We start from the raw sequence: 14412 nt of genomic DNA, 5'->3' as shown, positions 1-14412 counted from the left end.
TGACATATGTCTTGGAGTATCTATTTGTTTGTTTGTTTTGTTTTTGTTTTTTTAAACTTCAGGTCCAGATACAAAAACATCATAGAAAAGCATCCTAATGACTTCAAAACTCTATTTAAAAAGTAGCTACATGTGATTTAGGAGGAGTAGAATGAACTGAAAAGTTATAAAAAACGCTAATTCAATTTAAAAAATATATATGCACAGCCTTTTCCATGTGACCTTGTTACACAGAAATTAAATTAAATTAAATTAAATTTATCCTTGTGTGTTTAAATGGGATAAAAAGTCAATTTAAAAAAAAAAGCAATTAACATGGTACTGCATTATACTCCTCCAACGAAGGCGTTAGTTGCCTAAGAAAAGGTTAAGTTACTGTAAAGTTATCCTGGATGCACCACCTATATGCTTTAAAAAATTTCTGTGTGCTTGGTGAATTGCGATTTGTAGCCTGTCTGACACTCTAATGGAGTTCCATTGCTGACCTAAATTTTCATGACATACCTGCAAAAAACTATCTAGAAATTATACATACATTTTCATTAGAAAATAACAAAGGCATCTTAGTGTTAAGCCATTAAACGGGAGAGATATATTATTTGTACAAGTCTTACAGCTATAAATCTTACTGGATAATAATTTATAATAGTGGTAACCAAGGGACCAAAAATAAGAACATTTACCAAGTGGAAAAGGGATCTTAAAGACAGTGATAAATAAGCAGATGCCACAAAGGGAGGCTGCACAGGATTAAATGAAATATCCACATACTTGTGCAAAAATATGGGGAATTACTCAGAGAATAGAGGGGGTTTGTCTATTAAGTCACACACAATATCTGGAAAATGTAAAACCGCAAAATGAGAAACAAATTATTGGAAAATAAAGATATTGTTCTAACTAAACTATCTCATTTCTGTTCTTACTGTTACATAACCACGTTCTGACAGGTGCTGAGTAATCCTTTGTTCCTGCTAAAATGAAAAGAGCAGAGTGCTCAGCACCAAGAAGAAGACACACAGCACCTTCGAGAAAGAGAATTTGTCCCATGAACAGTAACTTGTGCCAGTGATATGAGAATAATATTAAAAACTGTTAGAATTTCTTGAGATTTGATTCCATCAACACCAATTTTTAAGATTATGCTGTTCCAGTGGCACTTGCTGAACACTCTTCTAATAGGTGCATTTCGCTGCTGCTAAGGAGATACTTGGAGCTTGCAGGGAGTCAGAGGATAGCATAGAAAATGACCCAGTAGAAAGGCATGGTTACTAATCGGTGCTTAAGACAAGTTTACAAGACTACAGAAGTTGGACTTAAACCCCGATAACTGTCCCTACAGTAACTGATAAGCCACCTTGGAGGAACTGCTCTGAGTGCCCAAGCTAATTCAAAGCACCAGGCTGTGCCTGAGCCTCGTGATGCAGGAACAGCTCCACTGCGGTTACACGCTGAAGAACAGAGATTCGGCCATGCCTTCTGCACTCATCCAGCATCATTACTGCCACAATGATCTTCCTCTGATACAGCACCAACCTCCGTGTCTCTGCTACACTGGCCATGCTCTTGGTCCTTGGATAAACCTTCTTTCTATATTAGGTACAAAGCCACATCTCCACGGGGAGGACTACAGAGAAATACAGTTGTTGTGAATATTTTGGGTACTTCACAGCGTTTCTTACCAAAATATGACACTTCAAAAAGCAGATGAATGTCCTTTCTTCCATATCACTGCATGGATCTTTTCTAAGTTGTGTACAGCTTCGCTGATGCTGCCCTGCAGAATGACTGTGCTGCATCTCTGTGCATCTCAGCTATGTTGCCACTAACCACAAAACCAATTTCTAGCAGAACATAGAATATACAGCAGAGATTCACAAATTCAAACTGTCCCCTACAGGTCGAAGGGCAGCGTAAGCTATCTCAAGGTTTCATTTACCTCTTGCTGATAGTTCAGAGAATGCTGTTGCTACCACTTACTTCGTATTTTCAGGTGGGAAAGTCTGCATTATCATCCTACACAAAAAGATCAGCACATCCACAGGATTTTTTTCTTTTTTTTGGAAGAGTAAGAAGAGAAAAGGATGTGGGAGTTACCTTAAGAAAACTATCTGTAATGCAGTAACAAATGCACCTATCAAGAACAATAATATTATAGGAATTAAATGTTTTAGCATAAGGAACTGCTGGACTGAGTTAAATGTCCAGTCTTTATTCAGTCACCTCAAGGGCCAGCATCAAGACACAGTATTAGTTATATGAGCAACTTGCTGTACAAAGCTTATGCTTCTTTGAGGGTACGGGATGAATAACAAGCAAATCACAAGACTCTCTACAAGACCAGAAACAAAAGTACTAGCCTATGACCCTGAAATTGTAGGTTCTCTTCCCAACTACAATAAATTTCCCATATGAATGAGAAGACTAAAGAGTCCAAAGGGAGAAAAAACAAGTAAGACACCACCCACACTTAGAGAGTTTTCAGTCTCCAGGACACAAAACACTCACACATACTATGTACAGTAAGCAGCTCCCAGCAGCAGTGATCTTATCTACAAGGAAAGATGACTACATTTTTATTCAAACACAGAGAAGCCATAATGAAGAGTCAAAACAGAGAAGTGAACCTCATGCACTGAAAGGCCAGGATTAAACAGATTTTTTTTTTGTCCCTGGAAGTAGACTACAACCCTGAATTCTCCAGAAATTTTGCGTTGTCATAACACCCTTTATAAACTCATCTGTGCTAAACCCACTTTATTCCTGTGCAAAATAAAGGTGTGTGAAAAGAAATGAACTAGCCAGAAGTGGTTCCTGTTATTATACTGAATGTATGCTTACTGGAAAGGGATACGATTAGCATGCAACATGAAGAAAAGGTTAAATAAAAAAGAAAGTGTTGTGAAACATCAATATGTTTTAATACCAGAAACATCGTTGCTATCTTCAAATGAAGTGATATGTATTCCCACTTGTCAATTCTTCTTTAATTGCAGCTTCTTCTCACCACGAGCTCTGCTCAAACTTTTCCCTGCTGCCTCTCCTCGCACAGCTATAACCTTCTCCTCTTAGAAGTATAACCCTTACCTCACTCTTGTTTCCCCTTTTTCAGCCTCTCCAGATAGCCTCACTTTCATCACATCTCCCTGTCAGATCTCTGGTAGCTTTCCAAATATGCAAAAATTTCAAGTGAACAAACTAGACTGAAAGTCAGGGTTAGCAAGCTCAACCAATACTTTTGTGTTAAGTACTAGAATATTTTAACACTTGAACAAGTACTGTTTGTAATTACTTTTTCATGAACGTGTGAGCAATTTGAGTTTCACTAGCTGCTCATTATGCTCGTGAGCAAGCATTTGCACGTCAACAAGTTCCTTTTTGTGTAGCTGTAGAAATGTTCATGTCAAAATGTTTCCTTTCTCATCCAGTCAGGGACATGTACCACACATTAATTCATCTTCTCAAAGTTAAGCAAGAAATCAGAGCGAGATTCATGATCAAAACAAAATGCAGGAAAACTATTTATGGCTCAACCGAAATTAGGACATGTATTTGACAGAAAGATCCAAATTGCTCCTCAACACTCCAGGAAGAGACAAACAGACAAAGCTTATTGTCAGAGTCCCTGGTTAGTAGCCATGCTCTCGGCCCCAGGACTGACCCAATGCAGCCTTTACGTCTCCTGTAATTCACCGGGACCATGTCGCAAATGTCAGGACATGGTTCCTCCACCTTACACCCAAGTGCGAACATCTCCGCTCTGGAGCTCTTGAATGACCCCTAACACTACAACACCCAGTGGAAAACAGAGAAGTGACAAAAAATAAAAGTACACAGCACGAGTGGCAGCCACAAAAGGCAGAGCAAGGGGCATGTTGTACAGGGCAGGGGCTGTACGATCAGGGTTTCATTTCTGGTGAGAGCTTTACACCCACTGTGACTTTTTTTTGTATGGGAAGGCTACCTTCTTACCCATTTTTTTTCCACTCATGGCTATTTCACTATCAACCCTACACTTGTATGTGGACAACAGTCATGCCTTTGAATGTGGAGACTTGCAGTTAAACTCCTTTAATCGTTATTGCAAATAAAACAAGCAGATGCCAGTCCTGTCACTCAAAGCAGGCTACCATGACAAAAACTTACCAGAGTACTCTCTTCACTGGGGTCAAGCATTTGCCTAACTCAAGCAGGTTTCTCATTTCAAAATGCTCCAGTCTCATCCTACTTTTTTTTGCTGGACATACTTGACTGCCCTCCCGAGTACTGATGATCTTGTATCTTTGCACTCAAAAATAAATAAATAAATAAAGCACTAAAAAAACACACATTTTCTCCTTCCCCACCCTACTGTGCCATGCCAACAGCCTCGCTTTTTCTTAAAGTAGGTTTTCTGTAGGTTAGATGTGCTGGGCCTGCATGGCTGGGTGCAGGCAGGGGGTTCTGTGAGGAGAGGCCAGGGCTGCCCTGTGTGGGCACAGCTGGCTCCGGCTGCTTCCAGCTGGTTCCAGGCAGTTCCAGCTGGTTCCAGCTGGTTCCAGATGCTTCCATCTGGTTCCAGCCGGTTCCAGCCAGTTCCAGCCCTACCACAGGGCCCCGCTGAGCCCCTCAGCCACCCCGGGGGTGCCTCAGCGTAGTTAAGAAAGGACAAAGCTCTGCAGGGCAGCGAGGTGTTGGATTAAATTTGTTTCTCACTGTCCAGATCTATTTTAATTGGCAATAAATTAAATTGATCTTTCCCGAGTCAAGTCTGTTTTGCCTGTGACGGTAATTGGCATGTGATCTCCCTGTCCTAACCTCAGCCCAGGAGCTTTTCCATCTTGTTTTCTCCCCAGTCCTGTTGAAGGACCCCACCACACCAAAATAGTTTATTTTTAACTTTGCTAGTTATCTTTCACATAAAAATCATACTACTCCACTGATCAATAATATTATCTCTATTTTAAAAACATGGCTGTGCATCAAGATTTAAAACTATAGACACCTGCAAGTGAAATACTCAAGGCATTTGGCCTACACATGCCACGCGTGCTGGACAGGTTGTAGGTGTTCAAAAGGGAGTCAGCCCGACAGCACCACAGAAAGTGGCCCCTCCTTCTTCTGTTTAGCCCTTCTTACAAACTACTGTTCTTACAAACAGACGGGTGTTACAGGACTGCTCAGCTCAAATACGAAAGATGTCTTATAGGAGGCACAAATGGAACCTCCCCTCATATTTAAGATTAATTCCTAAGTAGTAAAATGGGCTGCTGTTTACACAGAAGCAAGATTCTTCTTTCTTCTTGAATTTGTTCATTGCTTTCCCAGTGTATCATAAGATGGTACTACTATGGCACTACCAATCACATTAACATCAGAGAACAATTTTGTCAAAAAAAGTCGACATCAGTATACTTAACACAGGCTTAATGTTGCTCTAAATCGGGCTATTAACCTGCACATTAATTTTTTAACAACTATTTTTAAGCATTTGCTAAAGAGGGCTACAATTTCTGTATAATTAATATTGATTTCAAACAGTTACTTTGCACTGAATTTAAATGAGGTGGAGAAAATAATACATTTTTTTGTTATTGTTGTATACAGTCTGCAGCACCACTAAGTCAGTGCTAACCTGAAGTGAGTCCTTCTGTAAGTTCTTATACAATTTCTGATGAAAAGCATCTGATACCTTGCATTAAGAGTAATAATTTAATAGAATCACAGCCTGGTCTGGAAAAAAAAACATGGTACCAGCCTGAGGATCAACTGGAGGAAGCAGACAACAACAACAAAAAAAACAAACAAGCAAACAAATAGCTACTAGAAGCACATTAAAATTCTGCAAATCAGTTTTTAGAGCAAGTCAATGCCCAATACTGTTATACATATATTCAAAGTACTCAGAAACACTATTTTGCTATAATACTGGGGACTATCTGTACCAACGCAGTAGTGCTGGGGGTGTTCAGAGTGTGCTGCATACTGCAATCACTGTCATATCAGCATTCGGTAACTCTGGAGCCTCTTAACCAAATTAGTGGATTCCAGCTCACTGGGCAGGATACAAACATAAGGACATTCATCAATATAAAGGCTGTGCTGCAACATATACGAGGGTTTGGAAAATTACTGTCAGGAAGGTGTGCACAGAAATATAAATTGCCTGTTCAAGATGATGTGCAAGAAGCCTGGGACAGGTCACATCGGTCTAAACCCAGATGTGGGCTCTCTGCCCCAAGACCTTCCTTCCATCACTGCCTCCAGTCCCTATGCACACACAGGCAAATGGCCTGGGAAGCATGAAGAGATAGTGGTAGCTCCATACTAGGTGACAAGCATACTCAAAATGTAAAGATATACTCATAAAGATAAGGAAGAAAAAGCTTTTAAGTTTTTCTTCTGCCTGAGAGGAGCTAGACACTTACACTCCACTTTTGCAAGCCTGCTTCAGGCAGCAGCCATGGAACAGCATGGAGTAAGGAAAGGGGGATGAGGAGGGCTAGCCCCCATCCCCTCGCTGGTGGAACACTTCTGTTTTCCAAGAATTAAGTGTGAAATATTAATTGAAATGGAAACTGGGATTTGTGACTTCATCTCTCTAGTTGGTTTCTTTAACAGGGTAACTTTTCCTGATGCAGTGAGTATTTAATTCCCCCAATATAAAACATAGTAATCAAACAGTATTTGATCAAGTGCCTCTTGTCCACAGAAGACACCTGAACCCCCATTACCCAGAGCCCAAAGCCCAGGGCTCCCACGTGAGGCGGGACCTTTCCATCAAATTCCCTTTGTGCAACCTGGTCCCAAACCCAGCTCACAGGAGACTAAGGTCCTCTGTCTAAACTTACTTCACTCACAGATGACAGGAAATAATCATGATTATAAGAATAGAGAGAGTAGATGCCATTTGTTACTCCATCATAAATTGTACCAGGTACTGTACTTTTGTTCAAATTAAAATGAGTGAAACTTCAGTGTCCTTTGTTTGCTCCTCATCGATCGCTGTTAAACCAAATGTTTCTCATTCTGTAATCAATACTTCTCTGCAAAAATAAACCAAGGCACTGACAAACAACTTTGCAGCACACTGCAGCTTTCCTTGTAGCGGACTTTGACAGCATGAAAAAACACTACCCCAACGAACAGAAAAAAAAGAAGTGCATTGCTTATTGTACTTATTACAATTTTAACAGGCTGCTTACAGCTGAATCATTTTACTGTAACAAGACTTTATTAAATCAGCCAGCTATTGAAGCCAGAACTTTCCAACAGTGGCAGTTAATATGCCTTTGTCCTTTATTAATGTTTCCAGCTATACTGGGAAAACTGACAAATACTCTTAAACACTCAAAGCTTTCCCAGTGATGAAGTTATAGGTGTTTTTAAACCACTGTGAAGCATTAAGATATAAACAGTAATAACTTAAGCACTTGGAGGGTTCATGGAGGGAGAGGTAGCTTTATTTCCCCATCTCTTCAAAATAAACTTAAGGGTAAAATTATGTCGTTGCTTTGTAATCAAAATGAATTACCCTTTCATCTGATAGAGGCTTGTACCACAGAGGCTTAAGAAGACAATTCTTTGACTTATGTTACATCTCTAATTTTTTTCCCCAATTATTTCACGATGTAATCATTTTTCCTAACCTTATTCCCACTAAAGCTCTGCAACAGCAAGATATAAACAGCATAAAAAGCATCTCCGAATTTTAGGCTGGTATCTTCTAGCTCTTTCATTCCAGTAAGAAAAAATGACTCTCTGGAATAGGATTCTGCTCCCAAAATGACAAGCTGCCCCGAATAAGCCAGGAAAATCTAATTGGCACTAAATAATTTGTATTAGCATTTCCTAAAACTGCCTTATACACAGTTAAAGTGAGTAATTTCAAGCAAATAATTTATTTTTCACTATTAAGTTTTAATATGCTGATAGATCTCTCCCTTTTGCCCCATAACAGAGTAGCGCGTGTGTTCCGTGACTACCAGATGTAAACTTCAGGCTTTGCTTGGCTCTGAGATGAATAGCAGGATAGGAAACATTTATTATTACTAGTGATATTTTAGTGACAGTAGTTTACAGACTTTATATTCTTGGGTGATAACACTGCTCCAGAGCAATTCAAGTAAATTAGAAACACTTTCTTGGTATGGTTACTACTTCCGAATAAAGTAACACTGCCTTTCATTGTGCAGTAGCTCAAAATTGCCACCATGTGGCAGGACAGCAACTTAATTTAGCATTATTTATGCTGCACTGATATAGATTTAATTGCATCTGTACAACAGAATAACTGCTGTGCTGAAGCTCCTTTATCATTGCAAGCCTACAATTAATCTGAATTAGGCAGGCTATTACACGAGCAGCGCTGTATATATAGTTGGAGTTGTAACATTTATTTTACAGATTTTTTTTAACAGAATAATTCATAAAGCCTTTCAACGCAGAGCTAGATGGCTAGCACTACTGCCTGCCCATCTCCTTCAACAACTATGGCCACCCCTCGGAAAGGAAGCTCTTACTGCCAACAGCTCGTTAATTCTGTGAAACATGCAACAAAGGCCACAGAAAATTGGAATTGCCATTGAAAATCTAGTAAAATAAAAACCAACACCAACACCAAAACCCACTCCTAGTCTTCCAGAATCAACTGAAGGCAAGTATATGGTTGACTTTTCTTTTACCACCTTTCCTGGAGTCACACCTGTAGATGTCTATTGGGTTACACCCAATTGACCACAGCGACTCGCGCCATTTGCAGACGCTTTATGGAGGTGAATCACCTGCATCCCTAGCAGCCACCATTAGCTAGAACTTCTTAAAGATCATCTCCAGATCACGTTTTCAAAGTTGAACAAAGGCAAGGATTTCTATTTTATTTTTTATTTTTGATCCTGTCTCCATCATACAACAACTGCTGTTCGCTCAAATTCACAACTGATAGCCCAATTTCCAAAACTGGTATTGATCCTCCATTCTCAGCCTAATTCTTTTTCCATTTTGGATATATTATTTCCTCACAGGGGACGAGTGTAAAGAGAATACTCTTAGTGAACAAGGAAGTCCCACACAGATCAAGTTTTTTTTTTTTTTAAATTATTAATCTTAAAATGATAATGCTTTTCAAAAATGAATTTGCAAATGTAATTGAGCTTTTAATAGCTTCAACAGACAGTAATTAAAGAAATTTCATTTCCCTAAATTAAACATAATGTAATGTTTTTCAAGATCAAGTAAAAACTTCGAAACAGTATTGAGACAGAGATAACTCATATGAATACCTAGTATTCAGAAGCGAAGTGTGCAGAACAAACTTCTGTCAATACCAAAATGAGAACCAGTGCAAGTAATATGTGATGTAATGGAAATTTTTTTCTCCCCTAACACACGTTAAGTTTTAATAGCTGATTATAATTCCAAGCTCTTTGCTACACATTTTTTTGATAAGGTGACATGATTATATTAAGATGTCTAACTAAGTACAGACATGGGATTTTTTTTTTTAATGCTATTTTAACTTGCAGCGCAGGCAGAACATTGACTAAAGTTCTCTCAAGTGCTTTATGTGTTGTTTTGTGCCCTACAGCAATGCTTTCAAAACAACTATCTAGGAAAAAAAAAAAAGTCATGGAAGTTTGTAAATAAAGAAAACTCTCACTTAGGGAAGAGTCTTTTGGCAAGAAAACCAGTAGGCCAGCAAAACATTTAATTAAAACGTTGATGTTTCTTTACTGTTACCATTCTACAACCAACAGAGACAAACATGAACTCTTCTTCCACATTTTCCTCTGCTGCTCAAAAACTCAGCTGCAGAGAGTTACCCATCCCTTCTGGAGGCAGAGGAAGGAACTGAGGAATGAATACCAGCCATTTTCACTGTTCTTGTTGACCACGTCCCTGAGAAGGCCAGCAGAACCTGAAGGAAGAGCCGTGGTGAGGCTGGTATTGCTTGGGGCTGGAGCTGCCAGCAGCAGACAGGTCTCTGCTTTATGCTTGCTTTCTGCTGCTGTGCTGGGCAAAGGGCAAACAAAGTAGAAGAGTAAAAAGAGCAAGACAGGAACCAAAAACAAGAGTAGTGTGCCCTTCTGATGTTCCTTCTGCTGGTGGAAGGACGGGTCAGAAGGTACCTGTCCTCACAGGACCTGACGGGGGCAGAACTAGCACTGAACACACAGGTCTGGCCATGTGACAGAGGGTTGTTTCCACAGTTGCACATGCTCAGATGACATTTAATTTTTGATAGGGCACAGCTGTGTTTTATAGTCAAGTAGTAGATAATTGCTGTCAGTTTAGATGAAGTTCCAGCCCAAGCACTGTTGTGATTTCATAGAAAGAAAAAATAAAGTCCCATAAAGAACAAAGGAGAACCTTATTACAGTACTGTGCTACTTTGTTCAGTGCTATTTTCATTAACTTGTGATTAGCACCAGGACTTATCGGCCATCAGAAACCAATCAACTTCTCCAAGCTGATTAATCCCCAAGATTAATTACAGTCCAATCCACATAGCTGTGCAGAGTGTCTTCATCGCTTAACAAGCACCGTGTGGCTTACGCTTCATGGCTGCAGGCACCACCCAGAGCAGCACCTCTCTGGGCTAGGTCAAACCACAGGTAATGCTGGCTGCCGTTCCCAGCAGCTATGGATAGCAGCCCAAACACAAAAATCCTTACACTTATAATTCACTCTTGGAACTGCTAATAGAGGCATAACAGGGTATTGCTCAGCACGTGAACTGTGACGGACTGACACCTCCGTGGCTGCCAGCCCACCGCCAAACGAGCTTTGAAGTCCCCTGTGCGCAGAGGCAGGCGACGGAGCAGTGCCGTGACCTCGCCACCTCTGCTGGGGGTTACTGTCACAGCGTAAATTACTTCTGCTTATCTGAAATGAACGCGAGCCTATGCCCAAAGCAAATGTGTTTTTTGTTGTTTTTTTTTTCCCCCTGTAACTGACCAACGTGTTCGTTAGATGATACGAATGGCTTCTTTTCTACAGCTGGGTGCTCACAGAACAAACAGGCACGTGGCTGAACCAAGCATTTCCCACTTGGAGCTGGGTTAGAGAGATAGGAGGTAAGCAGCAGAGCACAGGATAAGCATTAAAATAAATAAATAACTTCTAAGAGTTTTATTTGCTGTAATGGGAAAGGCCAGCGGAACTGTGCTTCACTGCTCTGGGGACCTCTGGTATTTACGCAGAAGCAGGGAGTAGCATGCGTTCCCTGCCCTGATGCTAGGGACAGTTAGCATTTCTTCCCTCTCTGAACTTCTCATGAATGTATTCATATTTTCTGCTAATAAATGGGATATCAAGAAGTTAACTGAAGTAGATGTCAGGCTAAACAAGAATTGGGAGGACGGGAGATGCAGAACTGATCATAATGATTGTCAGAAGTGGCTCAGAAACATCTGCAGTGCCACCAAGCCCCCGCGGATCTGGGATATGCTGATATTTTAGTTTCCAGACACACTTCTTTTTGCCTTTCTCAGCTGACACACTCAACACCTCCGGCAACACTGTTTTGCTCCTAGCTACCTTTCCATCTAGCATTTCTATTTCCAAGGCTCTTTACAGCATTGCTCATGAACATGTCAGATCTTATTACAATTTTTTCTGTGTTCACTTGAAGAGTCCATTTATGGCTGGTAAGTAACTGCAAAAAAAGGCACCTTATTTACTCAGCTGTTTCATGCACGTATTCCAGAGGCCTATTGCTTTAGTTTTCTGACGAATGGACCTCTATCGTTTTCACTCCTTAAGCATTGCAGGCACTGCTGTAAGCAATGGGGAAATACGGTGCATTTTTTGTTGGCTGGCACGTCTTAACTGGTATTTTTAACCGAGCTGCCACTGCAAAATCTTTATGAGGAATGATGATGCACTCATCCAGAAGAACTGACATCACTTGCAGAGGCCAGACTGAGTTTGCAAGCCCAGTAGATGGAAGAACTTGAAATAAAAGAGAGAAAAGAAAAAAACCAACAAGTTTGCATCGTGTTTTTCATTTGTTCACTGGTCCAACCAGAGTAATTGAAAGACTGTATCACAACCTGATAGCATTTTGCAGAGTCCCTTTTCAGTAATAGGTTCACTTCAACGTCTGTTCGAGTTTCCACAGACCAATTTCAGCTCGACTCTAAGCAGCAGCCAGGCTCTACCCCTTCAGTCTCCTTCCCTTACTAGGACAGCTGGGGTAGGTGTACTTCTACAGGAGCAGATCAAAACCAGATACACAGCCTCTGACATCGAGCTCTCTGGTTTTCATTGCCATGTTTATCTATTTACACAGGATATAACAGTTTTACTGCATCTAACCATAGTTTATTCTAATTTGTTAATTGCACTTAGTCACGTACTCATCTCTCATTTAAGACATGACTAAAAAGTCTGCTATTTTCCAACCTAACAGCAAATGTTGACAATTACAGCTGCTTGATTTTCTTGAAGAAAAATAGAAAAGGCGTTTCTTTCTTTACAGAAAGTGCCAACTACTAAAACCAAAGAGTGTGACTCTCCTCTCTGCTGCCTCTTCCACCTTCACACTGGTTGAAAATATCATAAAGAAGGAGGTGCAGCTATTAGGCTGAGAGAAGATATGTCTCTGAACAATAAAGCACTTAATCACATAATTAACATGCCATGTTCTTTCCAAGTGAGACCTTCCACATGCTTTTTGTATTGTGTAGAGCACTAGAATAGGAGTCAGGGGAATCGTGCTAAATTTTTGGTACGTTTTGGCCAGCACATCAAGGCTTCCCATCGCTTCCACACAAGGTTCCCTTACAGATGCTCTGTAAAAGCAACAGAGCGACCTCCCCAAATCACGAATGCACAGCAATGCTCTTGAGATTGCCTGGTTCACAGCCACGTTTGTCTGTCCACTGGGTGTAAGAAGTATGAAGAGCAAACTACTTGTAATTATATAGTGCTTAAGCTGTGGTGAGAAAGAAATTTTGCTGTTTATCTGCAAAACAGGAAATTTGCTGTTTACTAATGCTTCTGTGGACCGCTGTAAAATATTACTGCTTCCTGTAACTCACTCAAGACATCAGGATTGATATCAATTTCCATACAGGTGAAATATGAACAATCTTTATCTAAATAGGGCTGAAAGAAATAACCCAGCTTCACTGACCACAGAGGTAAAGTCAAACAGAGCTGGGTTGACTGGAATTGGGGTGCGCAAGTGTTTTGGTCAATTACTCGGCTGTTGTGGGGACAGGGGGGTGAATCCCAGCTAGTACTGGTGGCTCTGCCCCAGCCCTGGCATCCAGAACCAAGTCAGGAGCTACATGGGAAGAATAAAGCTGAGAGAAGTTTCTTCGTCCCATTTGCATTAAATTTCCAGAAACTTGGTGTTCTTGCTTCGTCAGGGCTCACAAGGATATTTCTGCAAACCTGTTTATGTCCCGTATAAAGCTCTTCCTTTTGTAATGTGTTTTACACGTACACTCCTTCTTCGCACCTCAACTTTCATTCACCTCCTCCTACATATCCCAGTTTGTGAGCAGGCTGCCCTTACCAGCTGCTGTAACATACAGCTGTTGAATGCAACAACTCTAAAGAGCCAGTTTTAGCATAAAAATCCTTTTCAGCTTCAGATTTAAGGCACATCTTCTCGTACGGTATCTCCCACATGACAAGTTTTCCATCGGAGGGGTAACATCACCTCAGCAACATCTGTTGGGCAACTGGATGTACCACAAGGTTTCCAGCAACAGCCTGGGAATCCTGACCTGCTCCTCCAGCGACAGCCACGGGGAAAGTTTTTTAACTGGAAAACTCTGCCAGCCAGCGCTCCGGGGCGCTTGTTAATGGATACTACCAGAAACAGGATGTTCCCAAGAGATAACAAATTTTCTCTGGCACTCAGAAATCGTTTCTAAATAAGCAGTGTCACCATGGATGCCAATCACAAATCTGCAGTGTAAAGATGTAATTACAAAACGCCTGCTGCACGGCTTGTGCATACTGAGCCAAATTCCCTCTCGGTATTCATCCCAAGTGGCTGGGCTGTGATTATCCACAGCACATCAGCACCCCCGGGCTCCAAATGGCTCCCAGCACTACTTACAAGCATAGTAAGATCCTGCCTCTTCCCCAACAAGTTCACTACCTACACTGGCAATCACACAGCCAGCAGAAAAGTCAGAATAAAGGCTGTTTGACAAATAAGCTGTTTGGATCAGACATCAAGCATTTGCCAAGATTATTAAAGAATTCGGTGGCGGAGGTAGTATCCTGCCTTGTACAATGCTAACGCTAAAGAAGAATATGGCCTTTAATGAGAACAGCGAGTAGGGATTTTATCCACCTGGTTATCTGAAGGCCACAGCAGGTATTGGAAAGAAGGAAGGACTTAGCAGCACAGTTTGGAGAATGAGTGAAAGCTGCCTCACAGCCAGGTAAGGCCCTGTATCAGGCCTGGTA

The 14412-nt window shown here is 40.9% G+C and overlaps 1 protein-coding gene across 1 annotated transcript in view; it reads right to left on the bottom strand.

Moving 5' to 3' along the window:
* NCKAP5 (NCK associated protein 5) overlaps positions 1-14412 on the bottom strand; it is a gene marked incomplete at both ends in the record, with an annotated part of 351457 nt that overhangs the window by 194159 nt on the left and 142886 nt on the right. The window lies entirely within an intron of this gene.

Source organism: Netta rufina (assembly GCF_964035555.1).
Source record: "Netta rufina genome assembly, chromosome: 6".
Taxonomy (NCBI): Eukaryota; Metazoa; Chordata; class Aves; order Anseriformes; family Anatidae; genus Netta; species Netta rufina.
Note: the sequence above shows the minus strand (reverse complement) of the source record. Positions and strands in the feature narration are given on the sequence as shown.